General features: G+C 41.0%; 1 long non-coding RNA gene across 1 annotated transcript; it reads left to right on the forward strand.

Annotated features, from left to right (window-relative positions):
* Positions 1–837: 837 nt before the first annotated feature.
* LOC116705302 (uncharacterized) lies at positions 838–14057 on the forward strand. Its single transcript, XR_004335899.1, has 3 exons — positions 838–848; positions 7994–8000; positions 13787–14057. It is a non-coding gene; the product is annotated as an uncharacterized LOC116705302 (long non-coding RNA).
* The last annotated feature ends 1084 nt before the right edge of the window (positions 14058–15141 follow it).

Consider the following 15141-nt stretch of genomic DNA (forward strand, 5'->3'; position numbering starts at 1 on the left):
AGGATTTTCACTCAGGAGATCGGGGTTTGTGTTCCATGTGAAACTAAAAGTCAACTGTCATTTTCAAATGAACCAAATTTTAGGGACCTTAGTCTGTGATGAAACAAAGTTTAGATTGTAAGCCAATCCCTGAGGATTTCCTAGCCCTAATTTAACTACTTCCAATTTCACAATGTTTACTATGTGAAATGTAATTTCCCCTTATGAAATTAATAAAGTCCATCGTTTGTGTTGAAAACTGTGGTTGTAACATTAAATCGAACGGTCATATGAAAACAGTCACATGACTGTATGCGGCAGCAAGAATACATACACACATACTCACCCCCAGCGCGTTCTGGTGCCTTTGGCATTTGTTATTGACGCAAAAAGTCTCCTTAAGCGTCCTATTTAGACGTTCTTGGTCGGGATTCTTGCTGTCACTATTTGACGCTCTCGGGACTCTCGTCTAGTCCTTTGACGTCATATTGAGACACGCTTGGTCGGGACTCTTGGTGTGACTTTTTTACGCTCTGGATCAGGACTAATGGGGTCAATTGTTGACGCTCTGCGTCATGATGTATGTTTAAATGACTTGCGTGACAAAAACGGGACAGTTAGCTTTAGGAAAAGATCATGGGTGGAGTTACAACATGCATGTTTTAAGTGACATGCGGGACAAGAACGGGATACGAACCGCGGTCTCCTGGGTGAAAGTCCTGTGTTGTTTTCACCCATCCATCTCCCCAACCAACCTCCTTATGCGGTTTTTAGGTCTTTCAGACTACTAATGTCGTTGCTCTTCACACTATGTCATCTTCCAGCACTGTGGCCGAGTTGATTATCTGCCCGGTGCATTCCATACAGACGTTAAAGGTTGATTTTTGCATCAGTATCTGACCACGCGTCAGTATTTTACAAGTTAAGAATGAGAACAGGTTAGTCACTTTGGCAGTCTTTGGAAATTAACTATTAATGTTGTTTAGGATGAGGATGTTCATGAGTTCATTTGAGCTATTTCAGGCCCCATTGTGCAAATGCAGCACCCTAGTTTGTCTAATGTGATTTTGAAACATCTGGAATTCATTGTCATTATTATTCATAATGGAACTGTATTGGATGTTTTTGTCATTTATTTGGTCCCAGTTTAATAAACGTTTCTTTATTATGAAAGGGTTTCTTGAGACTTTAAACCTTATCTGTGCTGTATCCATTTTGTTCGTACTGGGAAATGAAAATGGTTACAGCCAACATCTAGATTTGCATTGGAGCAAGTTTAATAGTGGAGTCAGACCAAAATTATGCTTCTCATTCATTACTTTGTAGAATGGTGCGAGACATATTCGGTTCTAGTTGCAACCTGACCTGCCTCCTTCAACGTTGTAAAAATGTGATATTCTCCAATGTTTTCCCAAGTTCTCGCTGCTCTAGTTTGGGACAGGGGATGGGATAACGCCTCAATCAGGAAAAACTGTTCATATTCTTGTTTTTGTAAATGCATGGTGAAATAATACAAGCAGCAGTGAAGGAGGGATGTTGGTTGGCTGAAGTGAGGTTAAAGGTGAACTTTGAGATCCTGATTCTTCCTCCCCTTGATCCGCTAGCTGCCTGCCCCCTGAATACACTGTGAAAAAGTCCAGTCTCAGGAGACAACAGAGGGATTGTAAAGGTCAAACAAACAGTAGTGGCACAGGCTGTGCACCAAAATACAACAATCCAGCAGCTCCTCTCAGATACAACTCATGCTACTCAATCAACTGCTCACTAATTGTAAAATGATAGATAAAGCACTGTATTACCTACAACTTCATGGAGTGCTGTTGTTAGCACGCTAGCGAGGCCGTTCATGTGTACAACCTTACCTTACTGTCCCCTGCTTTTGGCCCCACCACGGCAGAGAAATGTACCTTGTCCTTATTATCATCACCTCGAATGTTTTATAATGAATCTTGGAGTGACCAAAGAAAAACCTCTAATCTAGTCTTATCAAGGTTGAGGTTGCTTTAATTCATTCATAATGACAACTTTCAAAGCATTTTTCCGGTGAACACATTTTTCACAAGCTGTTTTTCTCATTTTTCTCCCACTCTGTTTTGGTTTTAACGTGACTTATTTAAAAAAAAAAGTAGTTTCTTTGGCTTTGATCCACTATTTTGTGTTTAGTCTGACAACAGCCAGATCCTGCTGTGGTCAGATATGGGTGTTAAGGGATTGCCTGTGCCCTGAAGTGTGCTTAACCTGTGTTTGTCGTTATCATTGTAATTTTTGCTTCTGTCTAATTGCAAATGTGACCTCTCTCAATGTAAATCTCCCAAACGAGTCCCATCTTTGCCTTCCGCTGCCACATCCAATCCCACAACATGCTGTGTGAAAACATTTGGCGCAAACAAATACTAAATCGCCAAGGTAAACCATACCAGGCATCCTGCCAGTACTGAGTTCAGACCCTGTGAGAACACAAATTCCCACGTGCCTGTACCAAAACAGAAATGTACTTCTAACAGTAAACAGCCATTGTTCATTTTTGCTGCACGAAAAAGGCAAATATCAGACAAAAAAGTAAAATGAATGTGAAATCTTGAAAAGAGAGAACTTGAAAACAAGACCGAAAAACTCTACAGGGAATTTTAAAAGTTTGCTAACTGTCTAAATCTATCATAATGATCTCCTGCTTGCACCTGTTGCTTCAAATGCCCTGCTGCTAAACATGTGCAAGCCAATCTTTATGAAAATGACTGGACTAGGTGGCAAACAGTCATAATTCTTAAAAGGCATAATGAAATGGCACCTTACCTAAATATGTTGTTTATCATTACCTTCTAGAATAAGACATTGGCAGGACAGTATCATTTGTCAGTGTCTGTTTGGAAATATGGGCTAAAGCACAATACATGGGTGTTATTACCTAATCTTGACAAGTCCTCACTGGATCTAATTTAAGGATCTTATTTTATAGTTTTGTGCTTGCATTTTGCATATTTCTCAATACATACTGTGTTGCAACTATAAAAACAGGTAGTGCTCCTGCCTGTTCTCTTGCTCGTTGGTGACGAGGTTGTGCACTCTGCGTTTGTTGCTCTGCTGCCCTACAGATGAGGTAGCGGTGCTACTGTCTGAGCCCTTTTTCCACTGTTATCCGCTGCCGTTATGTTTATTATGTATTGTACTCTCGTAGATCTCCGGTTTGTGGCTCAGTGTTCAACCCTGCCGTTCAACGCGTGCAAATAGCGGATCTCATCGGTAAGTTGCCCTTCCTCTCGGTGCCGAAATCTTTGGCTGAAAATGTGCTAACAAACTGTTCGGTCATAGGTAATTGCTGTGCGGCTTGCACACTTTGCACTGCCTCCTTCGAGTTGACGCAAACACTGCTTGATCTGTATGTAGGCTAAATGGTTTAGATTTATCCTTTATTGTTATTTTGTGTTAACTACCATTTCCCATAAATAACAGGAACCGGCTGAATGAAGCTTTGTGAATCAGTGTCTTTATTTTCTGAGCCCACTAGATGGCGTTCTCTGTTCAACAATTAGTTGAGAATGTTCTGAATTGCAAAAAAAATGATCTTAAAACTAAGAGCACCATCTAGTGGACTCAGAAAATAAAGACACTGGTCCACAAAGCTTTATTTGGTCATCCCTGCCGGCCTGGTTTAGCTGGAGATCAACTTCCACTGGCTGCTGTTTGACGTATGGTACACATCCAGTTTTGCAACACGACTGAAGCTTGGGATCATACATCCATTGTTGATGCTCCAGTTCAATCCAATTCAATTCAGACACCGCCTACCAAGAGCCTGGGTCTGTCTGAGGTTTCTGCCTAAAAGGAAGTTTTTCCTCGCCACTGTCGCACTGTTGCTTGCTCTGGAGGAAACTACTAGAACTGTTGGGTCCTTGTACATTTTGGAGTGTGGTCTAGACCTACTCTATCTGTAAAGTGTCTTGAGATAACTCCTGCTATGAATCGATACTATAAATAAAATTGAATTGGTTGATGCTCCACGCATCTGACTTGCAGCTGTTTGGACAAACAAACATGTCACATGGGTTTGGCTGCTCGAGAACACTGTCATGGCGGCTCGGACGGAACACGATTTCATATTTTACAAAAATAGTTCACTGAAACGTGTTTCTGAAAAATAGGCCATTTGGCTGCTAAATCTGTCAGATCGACAAAGGTTAGTGTTTGTTAGTGTTTGTCTTCTTCTACTGGTTAGACGTAATGCGTTCAATGGACTAAGTTGCATAAAGATGGGCATTGGCCAGCTTTTCTGACACGCAGCATTTCCCAGGACATTGTGGGCTCGTTAAAGTCGCTTGACATCACCCATAGAAATAAAGTGAAGCGCGTTGCGACCGAAGTGTCGCACGGCAGATGGACCTGCACTGTCAGGCTATGTTTAGACGTAAACGACCTGAAGAGAAAACGCAAAAGTGTCATTGCGTCACTTTTTATTTAGCGTTTAGACAATCGTTTTTAAAGGGGGGAATCTGCGTGCATATGGTGACGCAAAAGTGTGTGAAATTCGATGTAGTATGTAAACCAGGCGGCTAGGTGGTAGCGTGAAGCACTGCCACACAACACCACCTGCACAGAACCTTCCTTCTACTTCTCTATCTAGTAGCGCCAAACCGAAACATGGCGAAGCGAACAACAAAAGCTGACAATATTGTCTGGATATAGAAGGACAATGAGTTATTGCTCCAAACAACCTTAGATTACAAATGCACAACAGGGCATGGACTAGGAGTCCTGTCAGTCAAAATATATAGACCTATGGACTGAATTAGTATCCTGTAGCTGGAGGGACGCCAAAGAGAGCCACCATGAGCAGATCGGAGCATCATTTTGCGTTTTTACCCCTTAGACGGGAACGCGACGGTGGAGCGTTTTTAAGATTTACACTCTGGAGGTCGGTTTTTAAGCCCCAAAAATGCCGTCGCCGTCTAAGCAAAAGGCACATCCGATGCCCATCGGGCAACAATGGCACGGTCATACAGTCGGTTTTATGTGGGTTTTAAATGTTCGAATGTAGGGGTCATCTCCGTACATTACAATTTGGTTGATCAAGTTGTTTATTTTCCCTTTTTGATATTTTGTTTTAAATTCAGTTAAAAGTTGCCCTCACATTTTGATTGTTTTTTCATTCAGGAGTTTAGTTTTCCACCTACAAATTTGAGTTTCTTTGGCTTACTTCCTATTGTTTGTGTTCAAATTATAATTAGTGTTTTAAAATAAAGGAAACCTATGCAGTACACAAAAGAGGACCCAAGAAGTCCTGCACTTGAGGCCGAGGAGACAGGGAAACCTTTTCATACTGCTCTAACTCTACCATCATTGAATGGCCATTCTTTGTTGTTTGCAGGCTTTACTTTGACCAGACATTAATCACCCTGGACTGTGGTATGTAAAAATAATGGAGCATGTGCTAAAGGCTTATTCACGTCTACAACAATGCAAGATAACCAGAAACTACAGTATAATGATGCCTGTGCTGAGTTTCAAATAGACGAGTACGTCCACTTCCTTCTTAGAACTTAACAACTTAACAAAAAAAAAGTTTTAATGACATGCTGCCTTTAAAGTGCCCATATTATGCTCATTTTCAGGTTCATAATTCTATTTTGAGGATGTACCAGACTTGGTTTACATAGTTTTAATTTTCAGGGCTCAGAAATGATTCACAGATCATTTTCTAATGACAACCAATGCTGCAACTAGTATGTCACATTACCCGTTCACCCTTGAGCTATCTTGACTTGGCGTTGAAATAGCCTAGCAAGTAGCCTAAAGTCAAGAATAGCCAAACAGTCACACTTTTAAACTTTAGAATTGTGTGGTCTTGTTTAAAAAAATCCAACCATCCAAGTTATGCTTTCATTTTTCATGGAATGGGATGTCCACCGCACTTAAACAAGTCAGCATGGTTTGCTTCTTGCTTTGAAGAAACGAAGGTGTTCCAGGGACAAAACAGGTTATACAGACTACTAGTGGCATATATGTGCGGCAGCCTAATGTGTAATTACAAACACTGATATGTCAGTGGCAGCTGACAGCAGCTACATCTGTTAATACTCTTGGTCAACTTTTATAGTTTGTTAAATTACGCGTCCTGATTTAACCACTGGCTTGGACCAAGTGGTTTGTTTAATTCCAGACAGAATAATCTTCTGAAGTATAATAATCAACATAATTAAGGCCTACTGACTCCACACTATTGCACCAAGCAGCCTTCTGGGTGGTAAAATTGGATTAATTGGTCTCAGTGATGCATCGCAGAGTCTGCCAAGCGCCTTAAAACCTGTGAGGTCAGAACTACCTGTTGTCCTGACAACCCATCCTCTGATACACTACAGTAGCTGCCCCTTCTTTTGCTGCCTTCCTCTGGATCTCTGTCTCACTCACCTATTCACCAGCCAGCCTGGGTGAAGAGCTGCATTGGCTGCTGAGTGAAATGATAATGAAGACCGGCTAAGAGTCGTGTTCCATCCCCTACATACACTCCTACTATTACACTCATTCACTTTTTCTCTCTCTCTCTCTCTCTCTCTCTCTCTCTCTCTCTCTCTCTCTCTCTCTCTCTCTCCTTTTACCCCCAGCACCCCCCTTCCACCCTTTCTCGGTAAATCTCTCCAAACACTAGCTGTAACCTTCGGACGCTCAAGAACACTGACTCAATCTGTATACATGAATTCCTTATTGTTACCAAGAAATCAAATCATTCTACTGCCTGCTGACAGGAAAATTGCCACCTTGGATGACACACACACACACACACACACACACACGGACATACACACAATACGTACATGCATTTCTTCTTCTTTGCCTCTCACAAGCTATTCAGGTAATACTTTTTTCCTTGAAAAGCCTTTTATTAAAAACTGTGCAACTGCAATGTAGCCCTCTCACCTGCTCATGTCTCACTTAATGTTTTAATTTTCCAAGGTTAAATGACTCAGCCAGCTGACAAACTGAAGCGTACTGAATGGCAACCATGACAACCAAATACCTATGAGTATGTCAAATAATACCCAATACAATCTCATTTATTTTTCACACAGAAAACCTTTTCAGTCCAGCTAACAGATGTAGACCATGAGGCCTTTCTAAGGACATACCTGGTTTCATTTAGAACTAGAAAGGCACTCAGAGAGTGCAGACCTCTGCCAAGGCCAACAGTCAGTCTATAATATCAGTCTTCTATGATATGCATGTCTGCAAGCGCCACCCCTTAATGTATCTGAATTTTTTTTTTTTTTCAAATAGAATCAGTACTACGAATCTAAGAAGAGTGTACTGGCAACCCGGTCTCATGCCAGTTTGTGAAATGGTCACGTTATTTTGATGTATTGATTTGTGTACAGGCGACGTTTAAAAAAAAGGAACTGCAACACGCTGGACGAGATCCGCGGTTTCTGGGGTGGAAGTCCCCACCATAATGATTTTGTCACTTTTTCAACGTTTGTCGACTTTTTCTGAGCCTTTTGAAATTTTCGTAGGTTTTTCTCCAAATTTTTAAAGCTTTTTATTTTACATTTGTCCGTTTTTTGACATTTTTGTTACTTTATTTGACATCCTTTCACATTTCGGGACTTTTATTGACATTTTTATCTCTTTTTAAAGTTCTTTTACCAATTGTTTCTTCTCCAAATGCTATAAAATTGACAAAAACACACAAATTCCATGAAAGTAGTGAACAGAATATTGATTTAACTTGTGAAGAGTGTTGTTGGGAACCCTCCACGTTACTTTTTTTGGACAATTTGTTTGAAAGAAACCCAAATTTATGATATAGAAACTTTTTGGAAAGGGGTCAAATTTTACACGCAAAAGATTTTACAGTAAGAAACATCTGCAGATTTAAAAAGTATGTCCACAATCCATGGCTCAAATGCATGATCCTTCAACTTCCTGTTTTACTTTGTAGTGTCCGTTTCTCCTGTCATGTCTTGTTTTACTTCCTGCCTCGTGTTTCCCCCGCCCCTGCGACTGTCTGCCCTGCCCTGTTCATCAGCCCTCATGTCACCTTCCTTCTTACTACCCTTGTTACCTTCTGTATTTAGTCTCTGTTCTTTGTCTCTTATCAGAAGTATTAAAGGAACACACTACCCCCAACTGAGCGGCTGAAATGGGTTTCCTCAGGAGGTGGTCGTCTCCCTTAGAGATAGGGTGAGAAGCTCAATCATCCGAGAGGAGCTGGGAGTAGAGCCGCTGCTCCTTCGCGTCAAAAGGAGCCAGTTGAGGTGGTTCGGGCATCTGGTAAGGATCCTCCTGGGCGCCTCCCTAGGGAGGTGTTCCAGGCACGTCCAGCTGGGAGGAGGCCTCGGGAAGACCCAGGACTAGGTGGAGGATTATATCTCCAACCTGCCTGGGAACGCCTCGGATCCCCCAGTCGGAGCTGGTTGATGTGCTCGGGAAAGGGAAGTTTGGGTCCCCTTGGAGCTGCTGCCCCCGACCCGATACCCTGATACCGGATAAGCGGATGAAGATGGATGGATGGACTACCCCCAACTGTTTGGGGGCGTCCCACTTTGGCCTCCTTTAAGAGCCAGGAAGAGCTGTGGAATGGAGCTAACCAAATGTGTAACCACCGCTAACTTGTGTTTCCATTTTAACTCCAACCCGCCTATTGGACTGCAGATGGAAATTAGCCCTCAGGATACAATCTGGCACATTTACGAGTACTGTTGTGCTTGTTCATTAATGTGCATTGTCCCGAATTAAAAAAAAATAAAAATAAAGTTCATCGTCGTTTCTCCCAGTGTTTATTTCTGCCTCTCTCCATCCTTGTGGTTTTGCCTTCCGTGTCTTCAGTTCTGCAAGTTGATTTTGTATTGGACCTTTCTTTTGGACCTTCTTCCTGCCTGCTCTGCCAAGGCACTCACGCCTCACTCTAATACATCTTCTTGATCTTCCACTTCTTCCCTGTCTCTACATTTTTGGGTCCAGGCCTCACAAATCCTGGCAAGACAAAATCCTAAATTACAGTAAGGAATACTTGTGAAATCAGAAGTTCCTATGCAATATCTTAATACAGCATAAAACAGAGGATTTTATTAGAAGGAGAAACTCCTTCATTTTTGAGGGGTCCTTAAGACAAATATGCAGAAAAAACACAAAACACAAAACAATCACGTCCAAGATTAACTACTATAATGCCAACTGCCTCCCCCCTCAAAAAAATATTAAAAATAATATTTATTGTTAACAAGTAAATACACAATACGTTTGACGTGAATGATTTGTCAAGTCATATTAGAAGCAAGAGTGGTATGAGGAAGACAACGCTACCTGTGCATCACTGTAGGCAACATTGACTTTACTCTTTCAAAAATATGTATTTTCATAAAAGGATTATGTTACCAGCCAGTGTAGTTCCTAATGCATTGGTGTGTCATGGACAGTACACAGAAATGGTTCCAGCCTGCACCACATAAGGAAGATAAAATGTCATATGTAAAAGTGACAACAAATGCCTGAGCGACTGAATGGGCGTTTCTGCTCCCAGAGTGGTTGCACTATAGTGGGGCTCTCCTCTGGGGCTGATCTGGGGTCAGGTGTAGACTGCTCCATGTCATTTTCATGTGATCTGTGTTCATGTTGTGCTGCTCTGACAGATGATCCTGAAAGGGGGTTCACACCATCTTCTCACACGGTTCTGGAGCAGCAGAGGTCAGCTTCAATTACACTGCTTATTCCTTGAATAAGGCTGATTATTAAAACAATATGTTGGGATATATGTATGACATGTTTTCTTTAGTAAAACATAAACCAATTACTTTAAATACGTCTAAAATCATTTTTTGTGTTACTGTTAGTAATGAGTGCAGAAGCATTTTGGATCGAGTTTTTTTTTTTTTTTTAATAAGCTCCATGTACTTCCTCTGGCATGTTGCTCAGATTTTAAGCGTTCTGATAGAAGAAGCCTAATTGCTGTCTTTTGTCTACACACTTTGGTTGTAGAGCTGAAGATGGTTTTGTAATTGATGTTGTCAAAAAAGACTAAAGTTGAAGTCATGCGTTTGTATTTGAAGTATGTAATGTAATTGCTTAACTTTGAGATCTATAATCTGACTGGCAGACAAACAGATTATTCTGAAAAAGAATAACCAGTAAATGTGAATTACACTGAAGAAAATAAATTAAGGGTGTATAGGAACGAAAGTTTAGGTGCTATATTCAGCAAATACTTTGTCAATATAAATTCTTCAAATGTTAATTTTTTTATTAAAAAAGGCTGAGACATAGAATTGCTTTTCCTGTCTGGAGAAGACAAATGATGGACGAAATAATAATCTCAAGTTCTTACTGTAACTGAGTATGAACTAAGGCTACATTTACAGCACTACATTTTGGTTTTAGTTGGGGGCCAAAAGTGAACTCTGTGCACACGAGTGGTTTTAGCTCCAGAAGAAGAACTAATCTCCATTTAGACTAAAACTCCCAAACCTCATATTTCATGAACATTCTCGTATACTGGACAACAGGAGGCAGCATGCACACTCCGCCCGGTTACTGATAGTTGCTGTGGTAACCTTAGTAGCTTAGTCTCAGACAATAAGACATCATGAGAGATAAGACCCCGTGAGGCGGTGAAACGGTGGCGTCGGTGTTGCCAACGGTCTCCGTTTGCGGTCGTTGAGACTGCAACACAACGCCACAGGTTCCAAACCTACACAGGTCAGAAGTCCTTTCAAATGTCTCCGGTTTAGGGGCCAGAGCAGCAAAATGTAGACACTCAATAAAAAAAAGAAAGAAGATTGGCGAGATAGTTTGGGCAGTTGTGAAGTGACTTGCAGTGTGCAGAATCTGTCTAATGGCTGGAACTGTGACTCTGTGTAAGCGGCTGGATGTGTCACAAAGCTGATTAAGAGGCTAGGCCGAAGTAAATGAAGCGCAGCACTAATGGTCCTTCCCGCCACAGCTTTAATAGACATACCTGCAAAGCAGCGGGCACAGAGCATGAGCCTGCCAACATGCTGGGGCTAGGAGGTAGTTGTGTAGTAGTGAAGGACAAAATCAAATAACAGAGGAAGAGGTGATTAAGAGGAGATGATGTGGAGAAGAGAAAAGTGTGGTGAGTCTAACATTTTTGGGGTGTCGCTTAGACCAACTTCCAATTGCTTGTTTGAAAGCCGTGATGTCTCTCTCATGGGGGGGGGCACATTCTCTTGGGCGGGCAAAGTAGAGAAAGGGGAGGGAACCTAGATTCCAGATCAGCCCATCTGAGCTTTCATTTTCTCCAAAGCAGAGCAGGATTCCCACCTTTCTCCATTTCTAGCCACTGGGGAACCATAGGCAGGCTGGGGGGAAGGCATATTAATGGTAAAAAGTGAAATTATCATGCCGTGGGACCTTTAACTGTACGGTTACCATAGTGGCTACCTTACCTATAGTAAGCTCATATTCAATGTGTAAATTTAATTTTTATATTTTTTTCACAAATAGGCCAATTTCTCTTTGCTATTAAAATGTTTGATTGATTTTATTGTATCTTCTCAGAAATATTAGCCCTAACACTAACCCCCCTAACCTTATTATTTTTTAAACCACTTGGGGCCCCCCTGCACTAACTCTGATGACCCTCTAGGGGTCACAGACCCCCTGTTGAATATCTCTGGTCTAGAGGCTATCATCCTTTGCGCAGAAGATGCCAAAACATGGGGCGAGGTTTATGTTTTTTTGACAAACGGGACAATAATTTCAAAGATTAGTTTTACTCAACTCAGCCCTTATTTACTTCCCTCACTCTCATTGGCTCCTCCCCTCAGTCCTCCTCCCTCCTCCCTGATCACCAGTGACCCCTAGGAAAGCATTTTGAGCACCCAGGAGGGTTTTCCTTTGACAGAAACCATTAATCCTCACTCGGAATCTAATTCAAGTCAACTCTCTGAGTCTTACCTTCAGCGGTGGGTGACTTTCCCAGATGGATTTAATTAATGATTACTGATTAAGGTTTGATTACTTCTGATTGCATGAGGTGGTAGAGTTTACCTGCAAACACTGAAGGCTTCTCTTTTACTATACACATACTCAATGGACAAACATGAGGGTTTTTTGTCTGTTTAGTTTTGAGCCAAATCATTACATCTAGTAATCAGCACTGGTCGCCAATGAAAAACTAAGATACATTATGGACATTGGACGTACCAGTACCAAAATAAAAGTCTTCATGCAAGGCCCACTGACTGTTATGGTGAGGGTTCATGTGTCATGACTGTGTCATGCCACTCTTATGTAGAAAACTTCAAGTAAAGTCTTACAATAAAATGTTGGATGCTAATACAAATAATCATAAAACATGTTTAAAAAAGCAAACATATTCTTAGCATAAGGACCACTTACAAGAGAGAAAGCTTAAAAAAGTATTGTTCTTGCCATGACAAAGCCAAAGGACCCTTAATAGAAGCGTTATGTGCGTTATGTTTCATGACAAGTTCATGACACTGTGTCATGTTGCTCTTATGTAGATACCTTCAAGTTAAGTGTAACCCATTTTATTGGTTGTATTTGTTGTATTTGATCTATAAAAAACTTTTAAAAGCTCTTTTTGTGATGCTCTCGCAGTCAAGGCCAAAAAAGCTAAAAATATTCACTTGGAAAGTGATAATTTCCACATTGTTTGACAGGTCTGAGCTGCAGGCTGGCTGGCTACAGCTCCATCCCCATCCTTGGTAACACATGTCTGGAGGTGGCTAATGACGCCCAGTGTTTGTTTGTCTCTAGCTTTGTTTTCTAGCCCAAAGTCCAACATTCAAAGGATTCTGTGGACGTTTTGCTTCCGCTTTAATGCCTCTGAGGCCTGTTGGACTGGTTAGATGGCTTTTGCTAATTACAATTCCAATGCTGTCTCCCTGCCTGTCTGCTTGGGTTGCATTCAGCTGCATTCATGTATGAGTTGTTTGTGTGCATGTGGGTGTGTGTGCACGCCATTGTGCCCTCAGAGGACACTGACCAAGCATCATTCATGTCCATTGTGCAGGAAGCAGGCAGTGACTTTCCTGATGGGAGTTTGTAAGTTAATAACGAGATATGTGACGTGGAGCGCCATCACAGCACTGTCCCTGCGATGAAATAACTTTCAATGAAATCCCCCTAAAGGTAATTTACTCCAACAATGTCAAGCTCAAAGTTATTAAAATGAACATGAAAGGGTAACAGTATCTCTATATTCCATCCTGCGTCCCTACGAGTTTGAAGAATACAACAGAAAGGCGATGACGAAAATGACTGTCATATCAATTGCATTTTACAGAGGTTCAAGTCTCAACTTAGATGCAACAAAGATGTTCCTTAGTTTGACAGCATCACCAAACCATTGGATCGATTTCCTGCACAAATAATCTTGATGGCTTAGGTTATGATCAAAATCCTGCAATTCACGACATTTTCATCAGCTTTAGTTGTAATTTGTATTCAGTGCTAATTAGCAAAGGCTAGCATGTTTAATGAAGATGCAGATTTATTGAGACTTTAGCTTATTGACCGTATCCCCCAGAGTTAGGTTTAGGGTTAGGCTAACCCACCGCTGGCCTAGTTTACCACAGATCATGGAGGCAACTGTCTCCATCTAGCCTACTGCTCCCAACAAAACAACGCCAACATCTTCCTTTTTACATGTTTTGATTTGTATAGATAATACTTCATTCATCCCACAATGGGGAAATTCCCATTATAGTCAACAAATAATGTACAAGTGTACAAATAACAAGGTCACATGAGACACAGCCATCTTCTAACCATATGCACACTGGGAACTACTCTCCACAAAAGTTGAAGTACTGCTACTTTTGCTACTTTTGCAGAGTGATGAGTGTAACACCTGAAAAGCACAGTTGTTACTCTCTGCTCCTCACCACGGGGCTTCTCAGGGGCTGCGAGCAAATCACTTCGGCCAAGTAGCAGAAGTAGCAGCCGATTACCTCCAGGACCCTTGGCATGCTAGGCTAGCGGTGGGTGCGTCAGACAGTTACGACACACACACAGATGAGAAGGCTATGTATGGACATATCTAACTCTGGGGGATACGGGGAATAAGCTTAAGTCCAAATAAGTCAACATGTTCCTTTAACACACTAAAATAAGACAGTGAACGTGATCAAACAGTCTTGTTTAAAATAAGGCATTGCTACAATATCTCCATGGTGACTATGGTATAAGGTTAGATAACTACTGTACTTGGATAAGGGGATCAAGCTTTTGCTGTTTGGGCCCCTCATGTCTTGATCATGCTGCCTGAAGAAGTTTTTTAATAACCTTATTTAATTTGTACCTATGTACTGTATGTGTGTATACAGCCTGGTTTTTAGTATATATAATGAAGTTACAGTACGCAATATGTAAGTGTTTTTAAATTACTTTTTCCCTTGTGAAGCCTTTTGCAATCTTTGATTTAAATGAGTTCTGTATTAAAATGTTAATGAATTAGGTCACGGAAAGATCATGGTCATTGTTTTTTTATTAAACCAAGTGGGGGTCTGAGGAAGGACACAAAAAAAAGTCTCAGATGAAAGTCAGACGCACTACACATCCACGCATTACTTTGCACAACAGCACTGAATGCGGGCAATGGATTTAAATCATGTGCTGCAGACTAGTCCGACATCAGAATCAGAATAGTTTATTTATCGCCTCAGGGAAATTGTTCACAGTCAGAGTCAAGGTAAAAGTAAGAATAAGAAAAGGGAATAAGAGCGAGTCAATGAGTTTACAAAGAGTAACATTGCTACAGTTTAAGCAAATAAAAAGTACAGTAAGATTAGGTTTTAGTATAAGATTGGGTTCATATATGATGTTGCTAAAACAAAGATTGTACAAATGCTATTGTAAGTACATGAACATAATAAAGTAACAAGGCACAGTTCAGCATATGGACCGACATCATAGTGTGGACAGATCAATATAACCGGTCAAACAATGAGTAATAATTAAAAGGATTCCATTTTGTTCAGTGTCAGTGTGGTTGTATAGTGTGCTGACACATTTAGCATCCATAAATTATGCATTCAGCCATCTTGACTAGTTAATGTGCAAAATGCTCTTCGCAGTGCTTCCTTTAGAACTGCTGTACGCTAACAGTGTTAACACATTGCAGATTCGGCTCAAGACTTAAGGTTGTATCTTTAAAATACTTTTTGGTAACCCTTTACTTGAAGATACAAA

This window comes from Etheostoma spectabile, chromosome 17 (assembly GCF_008692095.1).
Source record: "Etheostoma spectabile isolate EspeVRDwgs_2016 chromosome 17, UIUC_Espe_1.0, whole genome shotgun sequence".
In the NCBI taxonomy this organism is placed as follows: Eukaryota; Metazoa; Chordata; class Actinopteri; order Perciformes; family Percidae; genus Etheostoma; species Etheostoma spectabile.